Raw genomic sequence first — 7500 nt, forward strand, 5'->3', positions numbered from 1 at the left:
TGCCTTAACCTAACCCGTATTGTACCTTAACCTAACCCGTATTGTACCTTAACCTAACCCGTATTGTACCTTAACCTAACCCGTATTGTACCTTAACCTAACCCGTATTGTACCTTAACCTAACCCGTATTGTACCTTAACCTAACCCGTATTGTACCTTAACCTAACCCATATTGTACCTTAACCTAACCCATATTGTACCTTAACCTAACCCATATTGTACCTTAACCTAACCCATATTGTACCTTAACCTAACCCATATTGTACCTTAACCTAACCCATATTGTACCTTAACCTAACCCATATTGTACCTTAACCTAACCCATATTGTACCTTAACCTAACCCATATTGTACCTTAACCTAACCCATGTTGCGCCTTAACCTAACCCATGTTGCGCCTTAACCTAACCCATGTTGCGCCTTAACCTAACCCATGTTGCGCCTTAACCTAACCCATGTTGCGCCTTAACCTAACCCATGTTGCGCCTTAACCTAACCCATGTTGCGCCTTAACCTAACCCATGTTGCGCCTTAACCTAACCCATGTTGCGCCTTAACCTAACCCATGTTGCGCCTTAACCTAACCCATGTTGCGCCTTAACCTAACCCATGTTGCGCCTTAACCTAACCCATGTTGCGCCTTAACCTAACCTATGTTGCGCCTTAACCTAACCTATGTTGCGCCTTAACCTAACCTATGTTGCGCCTTAACCTAACCTATGTTGCGCCTTAACCTAACCTATGTTGCGCCTTAACCTAACCTATGTTGCGCCTTAACCTAACCTATGTTGCGCCTTAACCTAACCTATGTTGCGCCGTAACCTAACCTATGTTGCGCCGTAACCTAACCTATGTTGCGCCATAACCTAACCTATGTTGCGCCTTAACCTAACCTATGTTGCGCCTTAACCTAACCTATGTTGCGCCTTAACCTAACCTATGTTGCGCCGTAACCTAACCTATGTTGCGCCTTAACCTAACCTATGTTGCGCCTTAACCTAACCTATGTTGCGCCTTAACCTAACCTATGTTGCGCCTTAACCTAACCTATGTTGCGCCTTAACCTAACCTATGTTGCGCCTTAACCTAACCTATGTTGCGCCTTAACCTAACCTATGTTGCGCCTTAACCTAACCTATGTTGCGCCGTAACCTAACCTATGTTGCGCCTTAACCTAACCTATGTTGCGCCTTAACCTAACCTATGTTGCGCCGTAACCTAACCTATGTTGCGCCTTAACCTAACCTATGTTGCGCCTTAACCTAACCTATGTTGCGCCTTAACCTAACCTATGTTGCGCCTTAACCTAACCTATGTTGCGCCTTAACCTAACCTATGTTGCGCCTTAACCCAACCTATGTTGCGCCTTAACCCAACACACGTTGGGCCTTAACCCAACACACGTTGGGCCTTAACCCAACACACGTTGGGCCTTAACCCAACACACGTTGGGCCTTAACCCAACACACGTTGGGCCTTAACCCAACACACGTTGGGCCTTAACCCAACACACGTTGGGCCTTAACCCAACACACGTTGGGCCTTAACCCAACACACGTTGGGCCTTAACCCAACACACGTTGGGCCTTAACCCAACACACGTTGGGCCTTAACCCAACACACGTTGGGCCTTAACCCAACACACGTTGGGCCTTAACCCAACACACGTTGGGCCTTAACCCAACACACGTTGGGCCTTAACCCAACACACGTTGGGCCTTAACCCAACACACGTTGGGCCTTAACCCAACACACGTTGGGCCTTAACCCAACACACGTTGGGCCTTAACCCAACACACGTTGGGCCTTAACCCAACACACGTTGGGCCTTAACCCAACACACGTTGGGCCTTAACCCAACACACGTTGGGCCTTAACCCAACACACGTTGGGCCTTAACCTGCTCTGTAATTGTCATACGACGCGTTAAATTAGTGTAGTGTTGCCTAACTGCAACCCCCGCAATATAGTTTGCTACTCGCACTGCCCGGTCCCCAGAGTATCGCTTCATGTTAAACACCTTGCAGCTATACACTGTAATGCGGATGGCGGCAGGACGTACATGCTCAATGCCCTTCGCAGTTGTTCATTGGCATTCGCATGGCGAAGCACAGCCTACGTTGTGGTACGGCTTGTGGCAACTGTCCGCTGATGTTGTACGTCCAAATCACACACTGTACCGCACATTGGTCCTCATGTACTGAATGATACATCGTGGTACATGTGTGACCGTACCACGACTGCGCCAACAACGGCGAACCATACGGTCCAAATATTGTGCACTCAGCTACGTGTCGTCTCCCTATAAGAGCTGGATTGCAGTATGGTATGCCGTGGATGGCGATCAGCATGAGCCGTCTGTTGATGTAGTGGCGCGTGTTGTCAGACGTAGTCGTCTCTTCTCACACACCGTGATAGCATGGTGCACTGCGTTCCACATCTGCGACATGCGACAGAGGCCGGTTGACAGTCGTTCGCGCAATGGACATCGCATACGTACGGGGGCCACCTTCCACGTGTTCGCGAAGCGTGCACATGTTGTTGCGTGTATGTGGGCAGACATAGTGTGTCGTGACACCTGACACAGGCATGCAACAATCGTTGAATTTGCAAATGGCGATGGACGTCTACGTTTGCTGGTGACGTTACGCAAATGAAGAACTGGTAAACCGTTGTGGTGCGGTTGTTCTCGCTAGAGGTGAATCAGTGATGGCGACGATCGGTTGAGCTACCAACCGGTTGTTTCAGCGATACCCACCATGCCCACGAACGTGAATGGCATGTGGGTGTGAAGCGATACGCGGCGGTGGCTGGGTGGGACCGTCCCCGGCCGGTGAGGGGGGGCCTTCCGGCGTGCTGGCCGCGCGGTGCGTGGGCGCACGCGCTACAGCCGGCTGGTGGGGGCGGCCAGTGGCAGGCGCGCCGGCCGACGGAGGCGGCAGGCGGCGCAGCTGCGCGCCGGCGCACCCTGCACGCGGCGCCGTGCGGCCAAAGTAGGTCCTCGCGGGCCCGGTGCGAAGCGCGGTGGACATCTGCAGTGTGCTGGTCCGATTGAGGACTGTGTGCGCTGAGGATGCGCCGCCGCCCGGCGCTCGGCGCCGCGACGCCGTCTGCTGCTCGGTCGCCTCTGCGGTTCTCGCAGGTGGATTGTATCGCAGCTGTGCGGACGTGTTGGCGCGTGCGCTGTGCTGGGAGAGTTCGCTTCGGCACCCAAGTGGGGCTTTTGTCCTTCTGTGGCGCTGGCGTTGGAGCTGCCGGCCACCGTAGGTGGCGCGTGTTGTCTCCCGCCGGCAATGCCACGACAGCACGCTCCCGGGCCTCTGTCGGCAGCGGCAAGCTCAGTTGGGAGCACGGGTGGTCGCACCTAAAGCGTCTACTCGCCAAACTCCGGGCGATTGCGCCTCTCTCGAACCCGACCAAGTACTTAGGACGGCGCTGCGCGCCGCCGGGACCTGAGAGGGTTTCGAGGTGTATTGTGCAGGGGAGCTCAGCCTCCTCCTGTTTGCAGAATAATTGAGCGGACGCTTGCGTGTTCGCGCGGGCCCCCGGGACACACTCCCGGGCGGCCGGCTGCTCAGCTCTAGTTGACGCAGCTCCCTGGTTGATCCTGCCAGTAGTCATATGCTTGTCTCAAAGATTAAGCCATGCATGTCTCAGTACAAGCCGCATTAAGGTGAAACCGCGAATGGCTCATTAAATCAGTTATGGTTCCTTAGATCGTACCCACGTTACTTGGATAACTGTGGTAATTCTAGAGCTAATACATGCAAACAGAGTCCCGACCAGAGATGGAAGGGACGCTTTTATTAGATCAAAACCAATCGGTCGGCTCGTCCGGTCCGTTTGCCTTGGTGACTCTGAATAACTTTGGGCTGATCGCACGGTCCTCGTACCGGCGACGCATCTTTCAAATGTCTGCCTTATCAACTGTCGATGGTAGGTTCTGCGCCTACCATGGTTGTAACGGGTAACGGGGAATCAGGGTTCGATTCCGGAGAGGGAGCCTGAGAAACGGCTACCACATCCAAGGAAGGCAGCAGGCGCGCAAATTACCCACTCCCGGCACGGGGAGGTAGTGACGAAAAATAACGATACGGGACTCATCCGAGGCCCCGTAATCGGAATGAGTACACTTTAAATCCTTTAACGAGTATCTATTGGAGGGCAAGTCTGGTGCCAGCAGCCGCGGTAATTCCAGCTCCAATAGCGTATATTAAAGTTGTTGCGGTTAAAAAGCTCGTAGTTGGATTTGTGTCCCACGCTGTTGGTTCACCGCCCGTCGGTGTTTAACTGGCATGTATCGTGGGACGTCCTGCCGGTGGGGCGAGCTGAAGGCGTGCGACGCGCCTCGTGCGTGCTCGTGCGTCCCGAGGCGGACCCCGTTGCAATCCTACCAGGGTGCTCTTGAGTGAGTGTCTCGGTGGGCCGGCACGTTTACTTTGAACAAATTAGAGTGCTTAAAGCAGGCAAGCCCGCCTGAATACTGTGTGCATGGAATAATGGAATAGGACCTCGGTTCTATTTTGTTGGTTTTCGGAACCCGAGGTAATGATTAATAGGGACAGGCGGGGGCATTCGTATTGCGACGTTAGAGGTGAAATTCTTGGATCGTCGCAAGACGAACAGAAGCGAAAGCATTTGCCAAGTATGTTTTCATTAATCAAGAACGAAAGTTAGAGGTTCGAAGGCGATCAGATACCGCCCTAGTTCTAACCATAAACGATGCCAGCCAGCGATCCGCCGCAGTTCCTCCGATGACTCGGCGGGCAGCCTCTGGGAAACCAAAGCTTTTGGGTTCCGGGGGAAGTATGGTTGCAAAGCTGAAACTTAAAGGAATTGACGGAAGGGCACCACCAGGAGTGGAGCCTGCGGCTTAATTTGACTCAACACGGGAAACCTCACCAGGCCCGGACACCGGAAGGATTGACAGATTGATAGCTCTTTCTTGATTCGGTGGGTGGTGGTGCATGGCCGTTCTTAGTTGGTGGAGCGATTTGTCTGGTTAATTCCGATAACGAACGAGACTCTAGCCTGCTAACTAGTCGCGTGACATCCTTCGTGCTGTCAGCGATTACTTTTCTTCTTAGAGGGACAGGCGGCTTCTAGCCGCACGAGATTGAGCAATAACAGGTCTGTGATGCCCTTAGATGTTCTGGGCCGCACGCGCGCTACACTGAAGGAATCAGCGTGTCTTCCTAGGCCGAAAGGTCGGGGTAACCCGCTGAACCTCCTTCGTGCTAGGGATTGGGGCTTGCAATTGTTCCCCATGAACGAGGAATTCCCAGTAAGCGCGAGTCATAAGCTCGCGTTGATTACGTCCCTGCCCTTTGTACACACCGCCCGTCGCTACTACCGATTGAATGATTTAGTGAGGTCTTCGGACTGGTACGCGGCATTGACTCTGTCGTTGCCGATGCTACCGGAAAGATGACCAAACTTGATCATTTAGAGGAAGTAAAAGTCGTAACAAGGTTTCCGTAGGTGAACCTGCGGAAGGATCATTACCGACTAGACTGCATGTCTTTCGATGTGCGTGTCGTGTCGCGCAACACGCTACCTGTACGGCTCGCAGTAGCCGTGCGCCGCGTGCGGAACCACGCGTGCTTCTCAAAACTAACGCCAATGTTGTGTGGTACGAGCGCTGAAGCGCTGGAGCGGCTGGCCTGCGGCACCTGGCGCCTGGCGCCGGTTTTGAATGACTTTCGCCCGACTGCCTGTCCGCTCCGGTGTGGAGCCGTACGACGCCCATCGGCCGTGAGGCCGTTGGACACAGAACGCTTGAACAGGGGCCGCCACACGCCTACGTCCCGCCTATGCAACTGTCTTGAAAGAGACAGTGTAAACTAAGAAAAGATCACCCAGGACGGTGGATCACTCGGCTCGTGGGTCGATGAAGAACGCAGCAAATTGCGCGTCGACATGTGAACTGCAGGACACATGAACATCGACGTTTCGAACGCACATTGCGGTCCATGGATTCCGTTCCCGGGCCACGTCTGGCTGAGGGTCGGCTACGTATACTGAAGCGCGCGGCGTTTGCCCCGCTTCGCAGACCTGGGAGCGTCGCGGCCGCCTGTGGGGCCGGCCGCGCCTCCTTAAACGTGCGATGCGCGCCCGTCGCCTGGCGGTTCGCATACCGGTACTTACTCGGTAGCGTGCACAGCCGGCTGGCGGTGTGGCGTGCGACACCTCGTACAACGACCTCAGAGCAGGCGAGACTACCCGCTGAATTTAAGCATATTACTAAGCGGAGGAAAAGAAACTAACAAGGATTCCCCCAGTAGCGGCGAGCGAACAGGGAAGAGTCCAGCACCGAACCCCGCAGGCTGCCGCCTGTCGTGGCATGTGGTGTTTGGGAGGGTCCACTACCCCGACGCCTCGCGCCGAGCCCAAGTCCAACTTGAATGAGGCCACGGCCCGTAGAGGGTGCCAGGCCCGTAGCGGCCGGTGCGAGCGTCGGCGGGACCTCTCCTTCGAGTCGGGTTGCTTGAGAGTGCAGCTCCAAGTGGGTGGTAAACTCCATCTGAGACTAAATATGACCACGAGACCGATAGCGAACAAGTACCGTGAGGGAAAGTTGAAAAGAACTTTGAAGAGAGAGTTCAAAAGTACGTGAAACCGTTCTGGGGTAAACGTGAGAAGTCCGAAAGGTCGAACGGGTGAGATTCACGCCCATCCGGCCACTGGCCTCCGCCCTCGGCAGATGGGGCCGGCCGCCCGCGCGGAGCAATCCGCGGCGGGGTCGTGTCCGGTTGCCTTTCCACTCGCCGCGGGGTGGGGCCGTTCCGGTGTGCGGTGGGCCGCACTTCTCCCCTAGTAGGACGTCGCGACCCGCTGGGTGCCGGCCTACGGCCCGGGTGCGCAGCCTGTCCTTCCGCGGGCCTCGGTTCGCGTCTGTTGGGCAGAGCCCCGGTGTCCTGGCTGGCTGCCCGGCGGTATATCTGGAGGAGTCGATTCGCCCCTTTGGGCGCTCGGGCTCCCGGCAAGCGCGCGCGGTTCTTCCCGGATGACGGACCTACCTGGCCCGGCCCCGGACCCGCGCCGCTGTTGGCTCGGGATGCTCTCGGGCGGAATAATCGCTCCCGTCAGCGGCGCTTCAGCTTTGGACAATTTCACGACCCGTCTTGAAACACGGACCAAGGAGTCTAACATGTGCGCGAGTCATTGGGCTGTACGAAACCTAAAGGCGTAATGAAAGTGAAGGTCTCGCCTTGCGCGGGCCGAGGGAGGATGGGGCTTCCCCGCCCTTCACGGGGCGGCGGCCTCCGCACTCCCGGGGCGTCTCGTCCTCATTGCGAGGTGAGGCGCACCTAGAGCGTACACGTTGGGACCCGAAAGATGGTGAACTATGCCTGGCCAGGACGAAGTCAGGGGAAACCCTGATGGAGGTCCGTAGCGATTCTGACGTGCAAATCGATCGTCGGAGCTGGGTATAGGGGCGAAAGACTAATCGAACCATCTAGTAGCTGGTTCCCTCCGAAGTTTCCCTCAGGATAGCT

At 55.5% G+C, this 7500-nt stretch overlaps 2 non-coding genes and 1 pseudogene across 2 annotated transcripts; all 3 read left to right on the top strand.

Moving 5' to 3' along the window:
- Positions 1–3595: 3595 nt before the first annotated feature.
- LOC124565872 lies at positions 3596–5505 on the top strand. Its single transcript, XR_006970652.1, has one exon. It is a non-coding gene; the product is annotated as a small subunit ribosomal RNA (ribosomal RNA).
- A 351-nt stretch (positions 5506–5856) lies between these two features.
- LOC124565869 lies at positions 5857–6011 on the top strand. Its single transcript, XR_006970649.1, has one exon. It is a non-coding gene; the product is annotated as a 5.8S ribosomal RNA (ribosomal RNA).
- Positions 6012–6199: 188 nt separating this feature from the next.
- LOC124565866 overlaps positions 6200–7500 on the top strand; it is a 4238-nt pseudogene continuing 2937 nt past the window's right edge.

This window comes from Schistocerca americana, unplaced genomic scaffold, assembly GCF_021461395.2.
Source record: "Schistocerca americana isolate TAMUIC-IGC-003095 unplaced genomic scaffold, iqSchAmer2.1 HiC_scaffold_1342, whole genome shotgun sequence".
NCBI lineage: Eukaryota > Metazoa > Arthropoda > Insecta > Orthoptera > Acrididae > Schistocerca > Schistocerca americana.